Source organism: Eublepharis macularius, chromosome 8, assembly GCF_028583425.1.
Source record: "Eublepharis macularius isolate TG4126 chromosome 8, MPM_Emac_v1.0, whole genome shotgun sequence".
NCBI lineage: Eukaryota > Metazoa > Chordata > Lepidosauria > Squamata > Eublepharidae > Eublepharis > Eublepharis macularius.
The window spans coordinates 376880-396348 of NC_072797.1; the positions used below are offsets into that span (position 1 = coordinate 376880).

General features: G+C 52.8%; 1 protein-coding gene across 3 annotated transcripts in view; it reads right to left on the reverse strand.

Annotated features, from left to right (window-relative positions):
• Positions 1-19248, reverse strand: part of TLN1 (talin 1) — a 77588-nt gene extending 58340 nt beyond the window's left edge. For 2 of the 3 annotated variants that reach the window (XM_054986813.1, XM_054986810.1), the window contains exon 1: positions 19193-19246. The gene's annotated coding sequence lies outside the window, so the exon portion shown is untranslated. Of the gene's footprint in view, positions 1-19192 lie in introns of all 3 variants that reach the window. The other variant, XM_054986811.1, reaches the window with a different exon arrangement.
• Between the last annotated feature and the right edge of the window lie 221 nt (positions 19249-19469).

Sequence of the window (19469 nt, forward strand, 5' to 3'; positions counted from 1 at the left end):
TACATTAATGTAGTTTCTTAACAGGTTCTATAATTACACAGATGTACCTTTCATCTTTGACAACCAATTAAAAGTAGTGGACAGTAGTAGATAAATGGTTCTTCAATAACTTTTCCTGTCCCCTTGTAATGACTTAAATAACTTATTTTGCACCCTAGACACAGCATCACTTTTCAGATAGGTAGAACGTCACATGATTGAAATCTAAATCTAAACCCAATCATATTTTTATATTGATGCCACATGTGAGAGAGCTTAGATTTCATAACTGATTAGGCACATACTGATTAGTATAAAAGATACTACCCCGATAAGGACTTGGGGTTGAGCTGAAAGAAATCTCATGAAGATCTAGGTGAGAAAAATGTATTTGTATGTGCCCTTATTGAAAATTTAAGGCATTTTACAGTAAAACTGATTCTAAATCAATCTTAGATTTAATTGAGAGTTAATACTTGTTGCATTTATTTGTTCCATTCTCATAAATTTTACTTTAATAATCACTTGCAGAAAGCCAGGCGCATAGGGGCTCTCCTGACTTCCTCAGGTAGGCCATTCCATAGAGAGGGGGGCCACCACAGAGAAGGCACATGTATGGGGAGCGGCTGGTTTTGCCCATGCGCAGGCTGGCACCTGCAGGAGACCCTGTTCAGATGAGCAAAGCTGCCGTGGAGGGGCCGTGCCTAGGCCCCTCCTATCGGTGAAATCGCCTCTCTCCCTATGTTCCGCCAAGGCAGCTTCATTCTTCTGAACAGGGCCTTCTGCAGAAAACACCCTGCAGTTGGGCTCAATCAACAGCTGCCCACACATATATACTTCCTCTGTGGTAGCTCCCACCTAGTGGAATGGCCTGCCTGAGGAGATCAAGAAAGCTCCCTTTCTTCTAGCTTTCCGCAAGCAGTCCAAGACTGAACTATTCAGGAAGGTTTTCTACCCAGATTATAGGGTTGTGTCATGAAGTCAGAGAGAGACCTTGGTAAGGGACGGGGGCTATGAACTAGGCTATTGGGTACTGTCTACCGAGGTAGATATGCATCTACTGGGTAGCTCGACATTGCTAAAGATGTAGAAAAGAGCAAGAGTCCAGTAGTACCTGTAAGACTAACAAAATTTGTAGTAGGGTATGAGCTTTTGTGAGGCACAGCTCACTTCTTTAAATATCAAAGATTGCTAAAGATGTCGTGTTAATTACTGATGCTTAAATTCAGAAAGGTTTCATCTATGCATTTGGCTCTCTAGTTTTTCATTTTTGTGGCTACCATGCCCTGCTGTATCTGTTTTCACTGAACTGTTGATCATGCTGTATTTTGCTGTGAATGTCCTAGCTACTGATTATATTGTACTTATTTGCAGTGTTGTAATCCACCTTGGATCTCAGTGAGAAAGGAGGATTATAAATAAACAACAACAACAATTTCAATAAGCCTTTATCAGCTCAATCCTATGAGGGAGGGTGAATGTGTTGCAGGAGCCAGCTAGGAAGTACAATGGCATATCTGGCAGTTACGCCAGCGTAAACCCAACTTACGTGGTGGATCTCGTAGGCGTTGCTCTGCCTGGGTTCCCCTTCAGACCCCAGCCACTGCGGCTGGGCGCAGAGAGACCTGGGGGATGAATCCTTGCACTGACAGGCTGGGGGAGCGTGGCGGGAGTTAGTTGGTTTCCTAAGCCATTTCGGGCTCATGAATGTCCTCCGCAGCAGCGGAAAGTTACACTATGAAGGAAGCAGCAAGGCCAATAGGTGCCCATACTGCAGGAAAAGCTGCCCCCCGCCAATGCTCTCTTCCAGCCAAATAGCCCAGAAGAGTCTAGGATGCTGACTAGAGCTGAGCCCAATCTGCTCACGCCCACACAGTGGCCAAGCCCCCTGGCCAGTGCCCAGTCACAGCCCCCCCCCCACATAACTTCTGGCTGGGGAGCCCCTTAAATCAGGTAAGTGAGGTGCAGCACAAAGCTACACCCGAGAGCCCTCTGCCAGGGGGACTTACAGCTTAAGCACCTCAGTGGCAGGGGGAAGGCATGGGGGGGGGACTTTGCAAAGCTGGGGAGCACTTTACACTCACACACGGTGGGCGAGCAAAGTCCAGAATGTTGCTGACAGTAAGTTCAGATCTGATAAAAAATAGTAATTGCATGAATGTGTTTCCCAATATATTCATCTTCCAGAAACCCCCGTTTTCATAACTTTACAATTTCCAGAAAGTTTTATATTTCCAGTCAAGACTGAAAATCCCATTCTTCTTGCTTAATCATGAAAACACTTTGAATCACCTTAGCTGAACTTTTTGTGTCTGAGTTTTAATTATGACTGCAGACCAAGCTCTTGAAATACTGAGTGCCTTTCGAAAACCTAAGAGCCCTGGTGTGCTGCCTACAAAGGAATTCTCCTCATACTCGGGATGGAGGCAGATGGTGGGCGGCGGAGACGTGGCCTCTCTACAGGCCTGCTCTTGACAGGAAGTTGTGCAAAGCAGCCCAGCCGCCGCTCAGTTCTATGCTGGTCGGGCAGGCGGCGGCACACCCCGCCTGCAACCCTCCCCTGCTTCTAAGCACTGTATTTATAGCTCTGCGGAGGCCTCAGTAAAAGTAAAACTCCTCTGGTCACCATGAGCTCACGTGCAAGCCAGCCTGGAAATTGTCAGCACATCAGCCATATTCTCATCAGAACAGAAGTCATGCATGTGCGTCCGCATGCATGCGCACACCCCATCTGTACGTCCTCTGAGAAGCACCTGAGCCAGTGCTCGGCCATTTGTAAGGCCGGAATCTCTAGCTGAGCAAGGGAACCTGCTCCTTAGCAAGGAACTGAGGGCAGGGGGGAGAAGTAGCTGCAGAGAAAGCCCCTCCCTGAAGTACCTGCCACTCTTCACACACACAGACACACCTGCACAGACGTCCAAGAGAGAAGAGAAAAAAACTGAGATGAAAACAGAACTCAGTTCCACCTTGGGCAAGCGGGGTTATAGGTGTGGGTGTGTGAGACAAATTTCATGCTTAGCTCTGTTCCCGCTCTGCCCAGACTCAGCGCTCAAACTAAATTTAAAGGTTGCCAAGTGACAGTGTCAACTACAGGAAGAATAGGAGGCCACATTGACTGTGCCCTCTGCACTTTCAAGACCACTTTCTGCATGGCAACTCGGGGGGTGGGGCTCTGAAATACTAAATGCTATTACACACAACAGATTTTAGAGCGTCAAAATGGAGCACACCTGGGGCAGAGGAACCGCGATGCTCAGCAGTGCCACATGCAGAAGCCACGAGGTACCCAGGACACACAGCTAGACCCAAACTATATCCGTGCCTTGGAAGGAACAGGCCTCTCCAACCCTATCCCAACACACAGTAAAGTATCAAGATGGGAGTACAATATAATCTCTGTGTTTCACAATCCAGCCCTTGGCATCACCAAAATCCGTTAATAGTTTGCCAAAATGCCTTTGGATTCTGATTAAAGACAGCATCCGTTAGGCTGATCCAAGAAAACACAGAAATGCACAAAGTCTTGCCCCGAGGACCAAAGATGGCAGCGGTGTGACCAGCCTGCTTCAATTTCAGTTTATTATTTGTTTATTTATGTCATTTATAGCCCACCTTTCTCACTGAGACTCAAGGCGGATTACACAGTACGAGATTAGTGCAATCAGTATCAAGTACATTTCCATACAGTATCAAGGACATTTCATAAACAATGTCATAGGGTAAATATATACAAGTTTAAAGACATAGTATTAGCAAGAATCCAATACAGAGTAGAAAAAATACTGAAGCAGAACATAATAGGATTGACATTAGACAACATGGAGCACTGGTGGTACAGAGGAGTACATATTTAAAGCAGCAAATAATATGTAAGGCAATATAGTGATGATGTCTGTGGCGGAACGGGTGCTGGCTCTCAGTCCAGGCAACTGAGCCGCCGTCAACGGCCTGCTAGCCCCGCTATCCGCCTCCCACCGTCCCTGGTGGGCGTGGCTCACACTCTTCGTCGCTGCCACCACTCACTGATTTGTACACCGCCTGACTGAGGGGCAGTGAGACCCTTCTGGCTGAATTTCCCTACTGGGAAGTGAATTCCCCAATCTTTGGGTGGGCCCTGGAGAATTGGCAACCCACCAAGGTCTGGCCTGATCAGTTCTCCCGGGCTCCCTCCCTTCCCGTAGCATGCCAAGTGGGGGAGCTTACGTAGTCACAGCACCACAAGGTCCTTTATATTCCAAAAAAGTATAATTCAATAACTATATACAGAGCACTATATACAAAGCAGGTAAAGGCACCACACATAGGGGTAGACCCCCCTGTTCAGAACCCCTAGGGCAGAAAATCAAACTGAAGAGAACCGCCGTCTGCTTTCCCTACCACACTGTTCCCGACTCTACCTTAAGGGGGGGCAAGTCTCAGGGAAGGTCCCCCCTTCCGTTCCTCTCTGCTGCCTCCCAGGCCCTCCACATTTAGGGCCTAGGCACCCGGGTTTCACCCCATAGCAGGAGCCTCTCCTTCTTCAACCAAGAAGGGTGACTCTCTTTATTCCTTTTCTGCTGCCTCCCAGGCCCTCCACACTTAGGGCCCAGGAACCCGGGTTTCACCCAGCAGCAGGAGCCTCTCCTCCTTCAACCAAGAAGGGTGACTCTCTTTATTCCCTTTCTGCTGCCTCCCAGGCCCTCCACACTTAGGGCCCAGGCACCCGGGTTTCACCCAGCAGCAGGAGCCTCTCCTCCTTCACCCAAGAAGGGTGACTCTCTTTATTCCCTTTCTGCTGCCTCCCAGGCCCTCCACACTTAGGGCCCAGGCACCCGGGTTTCACCCAGCAGCAGGAGCCTCTCCTCCTTCACCCAAGAAGGGTGACTCTCTTTATTCCCTTCCTGCTGCCTCCCAGGCCCTCCACACTTAGGGCCCAGGCACCCGGGTTTCACCCAGCAGCAGGAGCCTCTCCTCCTTCACCCAAGAAGGGTGACTCTCTTTATTCCCTTCCTGCTGCCTCCCAGGCCCTCCACACTTAGGGCCCAGGCACCCGGGTTTCACCCAGCAGCAGGAGCCTCTCCTCCTTCACCCAAGAAGGGTGACTCTCTTTATTCCCTTCCTGCTGCCTCCCAGGCCCTCCACACTTAGGGCCCAGGCACCCGGGTTTCACCCAGCAGCAGGAGCCTCTCCTCCTTCACCCAAGAAGGGTGACTCTCTTTATTCCCTTTCTGCTGCCTCCCAGGCCCTCCACACTTAGGGCCCAGGCACCCGGGTTTCACCCAGCAGCAGGAGCCTCTCCTCCTTCACCCAAGAAGGGTGACTCTCTTTATTCCCTTCCTGCTGCCTCCCAGGCCCTCCACACTTAGGGCCCAGGCACCCGGGTTTCACCCAGCAGCAGGAGCCTCTCCTCCTTCACCCAAGAAGGGTGACTCTCTTTATTCCCTTCCTGCTGCCTCCCAGGCCCTCCACACTTAGGGCCCAGGCACCCGGGTTTCACCCAGCAGCAGGAGCCTCTCCTCCTTCACCCAAGAAGGGTGACTCTCTTTATTCCCTTCCTGCTGCCTCCCAGGCCCTCCACATTTAGGGCCCAGGCACCCGGGTCTCACCCTGCAGCAGGAGCCTCTCCCTCTTCAACCAAGAAGGGTGACTCTCTTTATTCCCTTCCTGCTGCCTCCCAGGCCCTCCACACTTAGGGCCCAGGCACCCGGGTTTCACCCAGCAGCAGGAGCCTCTCCTCCTTCACCCAAGAAGGGTGACTCTCTTTATTCCCTTCCTGCTGCCTCCCAGGCCCTCCACACTTAGGGCCCAGGCACCCGGGTTTCACCCAGCAGCAGGAGCCTCTCCTCCTTCACCCAAGAAGGGTGACTCTCTTTATTCCCTTCCTGCTGCCTCCCAGGCCCTCCACACTTAGGGCCCAGGCACCCGGGTTTCACCCAGCAGCAGGAGCCTCTCCTCCTTCAACCAAGAAGGGTGACTCTCTTTATTCCCTTCCTGCTGCCTCCCAGGCCCTCCACATTTAGGGCCCAGGCACCCGGGTCTCACCCAGCAGCAGGAGCCTCTCCTCCTTCAACCAAGAAGGGTGACTCTCTTTATTCCCCTTCTGCTGCCTCCCAGGCCCTCCACACTTAGGGCCCAGGAACCCGGGTTTCACCCAGCAGCAGGAGCCTCTCCTCCTTCAACCAAGAAGGGTGACTCTCTTTATTCCCTTTCTGCTGCCTCCCAGGCCCTCCACACTTAGGGCCCAGGCACCCAGGTTTCACCCAGCAGCAGGAGCCTCTCCTTCTTCAACCAAGAAGGGTGACTCTCTTTATTCCCCTTCTGCTGCCTCCCAGGCCCTCCACATTTAGGGCCCAGGCACCCGGGTCTCACCCAGCAGCAGGAGCCTCTCCTTCTTCAACCAAGAAGGGTGACTCTCTTTATTCCCTTTCTGCTGCCTCCCAGGCCCTCCACACTTAGGGCCCAGGCACCCGGGTTTCACCCAGCAGCAGGAGCCTCTCCTTCTTCAACCAAGAAGGAGCCTAACTGACATTTTCCCCTCAGGATCGGCCGAGTCTATCTATTCAGGCTCCACCCCTTATTTATTTTTCCCGCCCTTTCTTGGCCCCGGGGCAGCTGGGAGTTGTAGTCCAGGAAGAAGGGCGTCCCACACCAAGACTCCTGCAGGCCCCTCCCTGGCCCCACAGCCCATCAGACCTCAGGGGGAACATTTCCTCCCCCTTCTCCAAAGACAGATCAACAGCAACTGGCACTCATTTCACCCCTGGAAACCGTTTCGTTACAACGTCTATGGTCCCTAACTCACCCCAGCCTGCCTCTTGTTTGGTGCAAGGACTGGCCCCGCGTTCAGTGTTTGACTTCCCCTGGTCCTGATGTGTCCAGCCATGCCAAGCCAAAAAACACAGCCGGCCCCAAAAGAGGAGGACCGTGGAAAAGCCCATGAAGCCGAGCAGCATAGAATAGCTCCCCCAGTCCTGGCCCCCAGACCGTTAATCCAGGACTCCCGGCATTTAATCAGCTGGCCTGAAACCACAAGCCAAACCTACCGCAGGAACACCTTCCCAGCCCTCCACTCCCTGACCAAAGCCCCAATTCATCAGCCAGGACAACTAGGCCCCCAAACACCCTTTGCCCCCGGGGAACTTCACCTCTTATCTTGGAGAGGGGTGTGTGGGTGTGGGTGTGTGTGTAAAAGAGCCTGTGCCACCCCCCCCTTTACCACTTTTGTTACACACCTGACTCCCCCATATTACTCCTCCCCAAACCTGGCAAGAAAAGAAGCTTATATTGCCCAACTCTGCTGCTTAGTCTATACTGGGAGCCAGGATCCTTCCCCTCACTGGATTTCTCCTTTGGTCTTTACCCAACACGTGCTCAACTGGCTCAAAAATGCCCATGTTTGTGTAGCTGCTTAAGTTCCCATCCACCACAGTGACACACAGACTTTGCCTTTTCGCCTTTGGGATCATTTGTTCTCTAGGTGTTGGGATCTCTGCCTTTGGATTCCTGGACCGGCAGGAATCCAAAGGCGATTCCCCTTAATAAATGGTATCCCAGTCTTAGGTGACTTATGGTAAATTTGGGGTCCATCTGGAAAGCACCTTTGATCCACACCAATACGTGGCTCATGTACCCAGAGGTTCTGACCACACATTGCAGCAACAGGATAGTGCAATCAGAAACTCCTACTAGGAGGGTGTTTGCCGATGCACGAGGTGACAATAGGGATCACAGGTTGTGAAGGACATGTGCTGTAACCCTCAGCCCCTTAACACAAGTCCAGAAGGCAGGCAGCCAATGAAATTGGGGGTTGGACTAGATGACCCTAGATATCCAACCTTGTGATTCTATAAAATTATTCTAACAGTGGTATAATACAATTAGAGGCATACACCTCAACCACAGGTATGTTGCAGCATTTTATACCAACTGGAGCATCCAAGATAACTTCAAGTGCAACCTATGCATCATGCGCAACAATGATTCCACCCTGAGCTTATATAAGTACACACATCATCGTGGCTAGAGCACTCCAGTCCAGAATGGAAGTTAATTTTCAAGCCAGCTAGAGAGAGGAGGGGCCACTGCTCAGTGGAAGAGCACCTGTTTGGCACACAGAAGGTTCCTGGTTCAATCCCCAGCATCTCCAATTAAAAGAACAACAACATGACTTATTAGTGACTTGATTTATATACCGCCCTTCAGGACACCTTAACACCCACTCAGAGTGATTTACAAAGTATCCAGAGGAGTTACAAAGTATGTTATTATTCCCACAACAGAACACCCTGTGAGGTGGGCGGGGCTGAGAGAGCTCTGAGAGAGCTGTGACTGACCCAAGGTCACCCAGCTGGATTCAAGTGGAGGAGCGGGGAGTCAAACCCAGTTCTCCAGATTAGAGTCTTGCAATCTTAACCACTACACCAAACTGAATCCATAGTAGATGGTGTGAAAGGCCTTCACCCGAGATGATGGAGGGGTGTGCTGTCAGGATGTTGGCATCTGCCATCTGTCCCAAGGGTGGCGGGTGGTGCAGCTGGGTTTCTCTTTCAGGATTGTGCAGCTGGGAGCCTGGCCAATTGGCCTTGAGTTCTCTAAGCATGAATGCCCAACCCCTAAAAGGGGGGGGGGACTAGTTATCTCTGAAGTATGTGTGTGACTGTTTTTTTCATTTGCCTTATTCCTAAGAAAGCCTTCGTAGTATCAAGACACTAGGACTTGGAAGGGATCCGACCACTGCCTTGGGCCAGGGAAGAGCTCGTCTCACGAGCCACCCAGGACTCCCACCGGGTCTCAGGCTTGGGGGGATTGTGGGTGCCAGCTGGGGAGAGCTGAGGGAGCTAGTTGCATAGAAATGCCATGGGATCACCGATGCAGCTGCTGCTGCTGCTTGACACACGTGGGGGGGGGCGGTCCTTCACGAAGTGAGCTCCCTGTTCGTTCCCAAGACGTTCATTCCCAGTCTTCGTGGCTGACAGCCTGCAGCAGGGACTGGCCTCACAGGAGGAGAGCCTGGGGGGGCCAAGCCATGCCCGCACTCACCTTCGAAGCAGAGCTGGGTGTGACCTTCACCCCATAATCCTGCATATCAATCTTGGAGAGACAGAGACACACACACACACACACCCGCAAGCCCCAGCCCTCAGTCGGACTTCTCCTGGTCTCCTTAGAGCACACAGGTATTTTATGCCAGTGATCAGTTTCTGGCACGTGAAATTCAAATGTTGGGGTGCAAAAATAAAGGAAAATCCAGCTGGGGCTGTTGCTGTCTTCAACATGACTACGCAAGGTGGGGGCTTGGGAATGTCACAGGGCTGGTGAAAAACTAGCTTGAGTGCTCAACCCAACGGAAATTTTTGTCCCGGTCTGCCTGTCCTCAATCCATGGTCCAGTGTCTTGACCACTACGATTTCCACCAAGGCGCTCAGAGCTACGCGCATGATGCTCCCTGCCCCGTTTTATTCTCACAGCTGTCCTGTGTGGCGAGGCTGGTCCAACATCCACCTCCACCTCCCGAGCCACTCCGACAACAGACGCTCACCCTTGAGAAGAGGTGATCCACTGCTACAGGAGATCCAGTGACACCTGGGCCAGCTGTCTCACACAACCACAGACTCTGCCCAGATTCCAAACAAGGACAGCATAGCTGCCTCCCAAGCATGGAAAAGGCAGACGGACCTAGACCAGAGATGGCCAAGCTGCTGGGCACAGAGCCCCTGCCACACTGCAGAAGAACAGGCACTAGTCCTTAAGATGCCCAGCCAATCGGCATATGCTTTCTCTCAGCATTGTTTCTCAACTCCCCTTCACTGGCAGTTTTCAAGGAGAGGCTGGATGAATATTCGTCAGGGATGCTTTAGGCTCATCCTGCACTGGGCAGGGGGTTGGACTAGATGGTCTCTGTATGGCCCCTTCCAACTCCGGGATTCTGTGGACTCTCTGTTGGATTTCGGCTTGTTTTCAAATGTCTGCTATCCTTACCCTATTGTATATTATATGCCCCAGCTGCTGATCGTATCGACTGATCCTTTGTATGCTACCTTGAGTCTCAGAAAGAAAAGTGAGCAATGAATGAATGCAGGCCAACATCGTGCACGTTTCCAGTGCGCACTCAAGGGCATGAAAGGAACCCTTTCTGCCCACCTTTAGATAAAGGCCACTCTCATGGCAACCAGCGTAGGATACTGCCAGGCTGAGGAGGACTCTGGAGCAGCACAAGTGCCTCACCAAGGAGGCTGGCTGGCCGGCCACCTGGCAGCAATGACGGCTCTATGACTCAGCATGAGAGGGGGCAGGCGGGGATCAGTCGGCGCTTGGCTCTTGCGGCCCTTTCTTATGTGCTCATGGTAATGCCAATCGATCGCCACTTTGGCGTCTGAAAGGAATTGCCCTCCAGGCCAGACTGGCCAGGGGTCCTGGAGGTTTTTTGCCTTCCTCTGGGCATTGAGCAGGGGTCCCTGGGGAGAGTGAGGGGGATAGCTGGGAATTTCCTGCATTGTGGAGGGGGCTGGACTAGATGATCCTTCAGATCCCTTCCAGCTCTATGATTTTATGAAGGGTTTTCTTTTTAAAAAATGCTGGTGGCCAGCCGGTGCTCTTCTGCTAGGCTTGACCACAATCCCCCCCCCCAACAGAAATCAGGAGTGTGCCTGCACTGAGAAGCACGTATCTGGGGGAGGGTCTGTAAAATCAAACACCTCGATTCAATCTGCTTGAAACTTCGAGGGACTTTAGATTATAGGGTGGACTGTGCTTTGTGCAAATTTGGTGCCATTATCTTTATAAACAGCTGCCCCGGAATGAATACTGTTCCCTATTGAAAATAATGATCCTGAAACTCCAGAAACCAAAAAAACCTCACGGATTCGAATCCCAAACCAGTAATAGTCTACCTGAAAATCAGTAATCAAGGTAACCCCTCCCCCGGAATCCTGCAGTTTTTTTCTCAGCCACTCTGAGTCTCCCCCTGAGAAAATAGCGTATGACATCTGGCACACATCAGCTTTGGCCTACGGTGTGCCCGGAAGGATGATCTCTGGGGCTGCTGCTTCACCTGGCGTGGCTGCAACTCTTTTGCCAGGGGCCGGGCAGACCGACGGTTCCCAGCTCCCAGGTGGAGAAATGGGGGTGGAGCCTGGGGAGGGCGAGGTGTGACTCCACTACGTCACCCTCCTCGAATGGAGCCATTCTTTTCAGGGGAACTGATCCCCCTAACAGAGAGATCAGCTGTAACTCCAGGAGAGCTCCCGGCCTGACCCACAGGATATCACAGGTAGGCAAAGCTACTCATTCAGTATTCAAACCACCATTAAATCTCGCCAGCAGACCAAAGAGGCATACCACCAATCGACAATAATAAATGATGCGTCCATCTCTGACAGAAGTCACTCACCAGGCAATAAAGCTAGGCGCCGTTAAATGGGCCAGCGCCTTCACTCAGGATGATCGTGGCAGCCGCAGCGCCAAACACGCCAGGGCCTTGCCGGATCTGACCAGTGGGCCATCCAGTCCAGCATCCTGTCTCGCCCACTGGCCACTCTGGAGGGCCCCAGCAGGCAGGGCACAGAGGCTGAGGCCTCCCCCGGAGCTTCACTGGATGCCCTCGAGTTCTAGCACTGTGGAAGAGGGAGAAAAGCTTCTCTGCCCATCCTCTCTACTCTGTGCATAATTTGATAAACCTCTATCATGTCTATCCTTGGTCATCTCTTTTTTAACTAAAAAGTCTGAGACTCTTCAGCCTTTCCTCACAGGAAAGGTGTTCCAACCCCGTAAGCATCTTGGTTGCCCTCTTTTTTGTGCTTTTTCCAGCTCTGCAAAGTCCTTTTCGAGACACAGTGACCAGAACAATATTCCAGAAACAGAACTGGCGCATCCTGGCCCACGTTGCCTTGAGAAATCCCCACACCCCACATTATTAGCAATGGGAGCTGTTTGTTTGTGGCAGCCATAACGCAGCAGAAAATAAAGCCAGGAATATCAAACTTGGCCACCAGCTTCAGCACGACCGTGGAAGCTGCAGAGCCAGACATGAAGGGTGTCTGACCGTCTCCCATCCTGGCCCACATTATCTCAAGAAACTGCCTAACCCCGTGCGACCAGTGGAAGCCAAAGCTTGCTCACAGGAAGACAAGAAGGTGCAGGCAGCACAGACAGGGAGGGTGGAAAAGATCCCCTCTGCCACGAAACGAGGGGGCTTCAGCCAGCGCAGGGTAGCTTCTAACCCCGATCTAGGAAACCCAGGTCCAGATCCCTACTCTGCCCTGGAAACTTGCTGAGCTGAACCTGCTTCACAGGATTGTTACTGTGGACATAAAACGGAGAGGAGAACAACGGAAGCCTCTCAGGTCCTCATTGGGAAGAAAGGCCGGCTGTGACCCCTCTTATCAACCTAATTTCGGACACACACACACACACACACAAAAGGACGACCACTTTTGCTGCTGCTTCATCCGGCAGCTCTTTCAGCAGGAGGCAGAACTGCTCCTTCGGTGTTCAAACTACTGTTCAATACTGCGAGCGGAGTGAGCGATGGGGCTGGCGAGTGGAGCAAACAGCAACGCCGCTAGTCAAGAAATAAAGGTCGGTCAGCTATGAAGAGGGTCCCTTTTTAAGCCGATGCAAGTCACCCCCCACCCCAGTTCTGCCTCGCCCTCTCCCCCCCTCACCCCACCCTCTCGGCCAGCTCCCCCCTGCTCATGCGCACACTTCCAGCACAAGAAACTATCTCCCCAATATCTTGGGTGGGGGGAGGCAGACTTACACATAGTTGTTAGAAAGTACTTGAAGGAGTAAAAGAGAGCTTACATTTTAAAACTTGGCCTTAAGAAACATATTGCTCATCTTTCTGAGGGAAAAAATGTTTCATAATACATGGTCTCATTTCCCCTCAAATGTCTAGTTTCTGTCTTGGAAAACTGAAGAAACCTTTGTTGCACCAATATAGATAAAAGCACACGGCAATAATCAACACTGAGCAATACTAGGCCAAGCACTTGTATTCACTTTACATGAATCGTCTCTGTGTTTTTTTCTATGTGTTAGGTAATTCTAACAGGTGTGCTTTAATCTTTTGACAGTTAATTAAAATAGTGGACTCTATCGAGATTAATGTTCCTCTATCGGAGATTCAACCAATGGCGATCTCTCAACTTTTTCTGACACTTCTCAGAGATTTATAGTTTTGTTTTGCAAGTTTGAGTATAACGTAATTTTTAACTAATTGGAAGGTTATACAATAGAAACTATGAATATTCAGTGAAGCAAACCAATCATTGTTTGTTTGTGCTATCATGTGAATAGGCCTTAAATATTTGCATATGATGACTTATAAAATTACAAACTCAGCTAGAATGGCAGAGCTTTGATGGAAGAAATCTCTTGAGAGAATTTAGGTGAGAACTTATTTTTACCTATGCATTTCATAGAAACTTTGATTATGTTAAACTTGGAATTTATTAAGAAATGTTAGCAAACAGTGCAATCCTATGGAGAGTTATCCAGTCTAAGTCCACTGAAGTCAATGGCCTTAGACTGGAGTAACTCTCCATAGGATTGCACTGTTATTTCTTATTGCCTTTCTGTGTTCTAGGATTTATATTAATATCCATTTATATTTTGATTACTTGCTTCATTAAAAAACTAGGGTGTATTTTCAATAAAGTGAAATAAACTCTAGACAGGTGTCTGTGTGTTTGATGAAGAGCTGCAAAGCAATATTGAACCCTATATAAATAAGTGTACTGATAAACAGGTGGTTCAAAGAACTTATCTGTTTGACAGGTCTGAGAACTAATTGCTGAAAGCTTTCCAAGAGGAAAGATACATCTTTCTTTTGGCTAGTAGAAGCTTAGTTTCAGACACGGGCAAAAGCTCGTTACACCTTCAGGAAAAATATGGATTTTTCCAGGCCTCCACACCTCCACTTAAAATTCTCATTAAGCAATTTCAACCCCTGAAAAGCACCCTGTTGCTTTCCTTAACAGACAACCAGTCCACTTTAGACTAGATGCCCCTGACTTGAACGGATGCAAAATTAACAGTTTCCAGATTGCAGACTGGGAAGATTCCCTCCGAGTGTGGCTCCAAGCATGAGTCACACAGACTGGTTACTCTCAAGAGGCGCTGGGGAATGACAGGTGCCTGCAAATAATCCCAACAAGCAGCAGAGCTGGCTCCTCTCAGCCCGCGGGGAGTCCCACAGCCACTCATCAGATGTGCTGGTGTCAGAACCCCAGTTTCTGAGGGACCGCCTTCTACAGGACCAACGCCCAGGCCTGTTTATGGGCATGAAGGGAACATCACAAACCTGTCAGTTTCCTGACAAAGGTCACTTGCTCAGGTGTGAACTCCCAAGAGGCCCAAGCCAGCACCCACTGTGCCTTCCTTTTTCAGGGCCAGCCCAGGGACTTTTGGTGCCATAGACCAGCTGCTGGCCTACCACCCCCACCACAGCCCAGGCAAAAGTAAACCCCGGCGGGGCAAGAAGCGACTGCCCCACAAAGCAGGCAGGCACAGAGCTTTGCAGAGGAGGAGAAGGTGGTGGCCCCAGCTCTTCCTCCCTCCCTCCCTCCCTCCTTCACAGAGGTGGGGGAAGGGAGGTTGGATGAGCAGGCCCCAGCAGCCCGCCACTCGCAAGCCTCTCTTTGCACACAAATGCCCCACCCTCTGGTCTTGGTCTGCCTAATGAACCTACCCAGCACACCGGTGATCTTCAGAGGACCTGCTTTCAGTGCCTCCAGAAGCTGAGGCTAAACAGGCAGCAACCAAGAAAGGGCCTTCTTGGTCGTGGTGACAAAACTTTGGCATTCCCTCCCCCAGGAGATCTGTCAGACTCCCTTTACTGTTGCCTTATGCCAGCAAGCGAAGGCTTTTGCTGACTCAGTATCCTTCAATTCAGTCATACATTCCGCTTGCAAAGGGCTTTGCCAGAGTCACAGGGCACAATCCTTCGTTTATAAGCCATCAAGAGATCCAGCACCGGCCTGCGTGCCCCGCCCACCCTCTGGCCAAAACAGGCTGCCAGTCTCTCATGAGAACAAGACTGCGGGGCTTCGGCTATAGCATGGCCCTTCCTCAGCAAACAGGACCCCTCTCAGCAGCCATACCCCACTGCCATCACATTTAAGCTCTGCATTTCAAACCCAGGCCTCCCCCAGAAACCATGCAGAGATCTTCCCAGTTTCTCCACATATTCAACCTGCAGTCGTCTTCTTCCTCCTTAGCCTCTTGGCTAACAGAAAAATCTCCACTCCACTCACCTTCCTCCCTGACTTGCAAACACTGTCCTTTCATCTCTGCCCCACCTTCTGCCACCTCTGGCTGATGGCGCCCTCTGGCCACACCCAAGGGAGCTGCCCAGTGCTGACACATGGCCTATCAGGGCGCAGCCATATACTGGGGGATAGAAAGCTTATCGTTACTCTACAGCAATAATTCAGCAATGATTCACAACTGGACGGTCCTGCAACACCTAGTGATGTGGGGTGCAGACAAGCTCTCCACTGGAGAGAGGCCTTTCACATTAACTATAACCAGACCCTTTTCCACCAGACACGCTAAACAGAACCTGAGACCATGTAAAAGCAAAGAAGTCTCTCCTCCTGGGCCACGATGCTTGCTCAGACCCTACACAGCTCCCCCTCACTCCTCCCACAGGTCTCCTCTTTCCCTTGGGCTTCTCCTGCCATTACTTCTCACACTCTTCACGCTCCTCCGTCCCGAGGCCTCCTGCTCTTACGAGAGCAGGCCTAGACCCCTTTTTAAAAACTGGCATTATATTTGCTGCGTCCCCATGTTGGGAACAAGTTGTGTGTTTTTTTCCAATTAGAACTTCATCTCTCCTGTTCGCTCATCTCAGTTCTCCCCACACGCTTCCTGGAAATAGCAGCTCTGGAATGGCTAACTATTTAACATTTAAGTTCTTTAAAACCTTTAAATTTGCAAGAATTGACAACTAGCTTTCACTGAAAAATCTCTTACATACACTCTTAACATGATGCTGGTTGCACTGTAGGTCAGTTAGCAGTAACCAGTATACCTTCTGGGCAATATACAGATCACTTCAAACTGGTATAACAACAACAGTGTTCTTATACACGGCACTTCTAGACAGACTAGCGCCCCCCTCAGAGCGGTGAACAACGACAGTGTTGTTATTATCCCCCAATCCAGCTAGGGAGCTGGGCTGAGAGGAGTGGTTTCCCCAAGGCCACTTACTAAGCACGTGGTGGAAGCGGGAGTTGAACCCACACAATGCTGATCTGCAGCCCAGCCACTTAACCACTGTGCCAGAGCAGCTTGAAGGACTCTGACCGTATCTTAAGGACGTTGAAGGTTATCATTTGCATTCCTGACCCTTGTCTATCAGAGCCATTCAGATCTTGTAAGGAGCTGAAGAACTTGCCTCTGATATCCATTATAACCGTTATAATCACTGGCTCTGGTTGTTTTTCCTCAACCACTAAAGGTGGCAGTCAGTCATCGCCGGAACAGAAACATCACTGGAGAAAAATGGTGCGGCCGACTAATGCCGAGTCTCAAATCTGCCTTTCCTGGCAAGAATTTTGAAAAAGTGGTAGAAAAGCAGTATCAGACCTCCTGGCTGGCACATCTACTCTCGACCCCTTTAAATCAGGCCAGGCTATGGGGCAAAGACGGCACTGATGGCTCAGTTGATGATCTGCATCTAAAGGTAGACAAAGGCTGTTGTACTTTGTTGCAGATGCTGGATCTACCAGGAGCCCCACTGATACGGTAGATCATGTCATCCTCTGCAATCCGCCTTGTTCAGCGAGAAAGACGGGCAATAAATAAATAAAATAAATCCCATTGAGATGTTGGGAGGCAGAAGTAGGTATCAAGGGATGCAGCTTTGGAATGGTTTACGTTGTTCTTTTCAGATCAAACCCAGAAGGCTGTTCTCAGAGGCCAGTTTTCATCAATGCCTGACCTGCCTGTGGGGCTCCTCAAGGCTGAATGCTCTCTAGCAGGCTGCTCTCTCTCTTTTCATGTGAAGCACCTGGGAGAGATCATTCAGTTTTGGGGTTGGATGCCACAGATACAGTGGCAATGCCCCGTGGGCGCCTGCCCTCTTCTCTCAACAGTGTCCCCCCAGTGGTCCCGAGGCACTGCCTGACTGCTGTGGTTAAATAGCTAAAGGTGACCAAACTGGAAATGAATCCTGACAAGGTGGAGGTGACGGAGGCCGTAAAGGCCGAGGTCTGGGAGGGCACTGCGCCTCCCGCATTCAGTGGGGTTCAGCTGAGCCTCCGTGACTCAGGAAGGATCAACTGCTGCCCACACCCAAGCCTCTCTGCTGCAGCTCCCACTCTGTGGAAAGGGCTGCCTCAGGAGGCCAAGGCGGCTCCCAGTTGTTTATCATTTTGCAAAACACGTAACACAAAATTCTTCAGGACAGCACTTTCACAAATGGTAGTTTACTGCTTTATTGTGCATCTTATATTGCTCATACAGCACTGTTTTCTTCCATAAACCAGTCATTGCATTATTCATGGCACACATGATACTTATTTTACCGTTTTCTACTATCAGTTTCAATGAGAAAGACAAAGGACAGTCAGTCTGCAGGCTTATTCGCACAGGCTTTTCACATGCTCTTTCCGCACACCCTGACAACCCATATGCTTTCCTTGACTTGGCTATCCCTGCTGTCCTTCTCTTAAAGTTGGGGAATCCCTTCGTAACTGTGACAGATATTGGGTCTGGGCTCGTATTACTGCAGATTTAAATCACTTCCAAGCACTCTGAAGAGATTTCACCCTTTCAGCTTCATTTTAACTCATTTCCTCCCAAATTCCAGTGGGGTGGACTGGAGTTGGACATCCACATACCAGGACTGTGACGGCTGTTCTCAGCCCCTGCAACCGCGCTGGGCTCTCATACGAGGTCCCGGGCTGCCTCCCCTCTCCTCAGGTCGGTGACTGAGGCAGGGGCTATGACACGCCTGCGGGGAGGAGGACCGGCACAAGCTGGGGGCTCCTCCGGCCTTGGCTCCCGGGAGCCGCTTCCTGGGTCCTTGCAAGCGCCTGGCTAGGAGAGGCTCGCAGGCCTGGGCCGCGGCTGCTTGCAAATTCCTTATTTGGTCACAGTCCTTGTTTACTCCCCGGGACGGAGGGGGGGGCGAGCGGGGGCAAGGGGAGGCGCAGCTTCCACGGGCCTCGCTCTGGTCGCAGGAATCTGCCGCTGGCCTGCTCCAAAGGCCCCCCCCCCGGGGAGGGGGTCGTGCAGAAGCAGCAGGCGGCCTCCTCCATCCCCGCACTGCTGTAAGCGGGAGCCCTCCCCCCGCCGCCCCCCCCCCCCGGCAGAGAAAGCGGAGCCGGAGGACGACGGGGCAGCGGCGCGGCCCCTTTTGCCGCAGGAAACCCGCGCGAAACGAGCGGCGCTAACGCTGCCCGACGTGCTTTGAGAAACAGGCACCGCCCGCCCCAGGACACGCGTGCCGGCCCAACCTGGAGACACGTGTCAAGGCCGCCCCCGCCCCCCCTCTCCCGGCTGTCATCTGCAGAAGAGCGGCCAGGAGGGCCCCCGCGAAGGCCGAGACCCCCGCCCGGGCAAAGCCTGAGCCTGAGACCGGCCGAGCCCGCGCGACGCTAAGCGAAGGTGCCGCCGCCGCCGCCGAGCCCCGCCGGGACTCCTCGCTGCACCGCCCCGCCGGAAAGGCCGCGCCAGGGGTCGGCGCAGGCGGCGGCAGCAGGGCCGCTCCCTGCCGGGCCGCCTGCTTGGCCCGCCGGCACCGCCGCGCCCAGCCGGGCAAGGGCGGGGAGGGCGGGGCGGCGCTGCCCGGAGGCCTCGGGGACACCGCGCGGAGGAGAGGAGAGGAGCGCAGCGCAGCCGCCCAGCCCAGCCCCACCCCGCCCCGGCGCTTTCCGTGCCCCGCGGCGCTCAGAGGCGGCAGGAGGAGGAGGAGGAGGAAGGCCGGTGTGCCCCCCCCGGCCCCACTTCCTGCCCCGCGGCTCGGCTCGGCTCTCCCCGCCGCCCGCCCTGCCACCCGCCCTGCTGCGCCCTGGGCTGCGCGCGTCGCCCCTTCCCAGCGGAGGGACCAGGGCCTGAGGCGAGCGAGGGGAGAGGCGCCCGGCCTGTCCTCGCCCCCTCCGGACCGGCGCCCCTCTCGCGGCGGAGGGAAGGCGGGAGCGGCCGGCCGTCCCGTCCCGTCCCGTCCCGTCCCGTCCCGTTCCGTCCCCTGCCCTGCCCTGCCCTGCCCTGCCCGGCGGGCGCCTACCTGAGGGACGCGGCGGGGCGGCGGTCGCGGGGCGCTTCTGGCGGCGGGGCGGCCTGTGGGGCGGGGCTTCTTTCCCGCCCGCCACGCCCCTCCGCTCGGCCACGCATGCTCAGCCGCCTACGAGGCCGCCGCTGCCGCCGCCATCTCGAGTGCGGGCGCCCCTCCCCTCGCTCGCCAGCGCCCCCTGCCGGCCTCCTTTCGCCAGGGGCGCCGGACTCTCCGCCCCCCGCCCGCGCCGAGGGGGCGGGCGCGTGACGCCAGGCCCGGCCGCGACGGA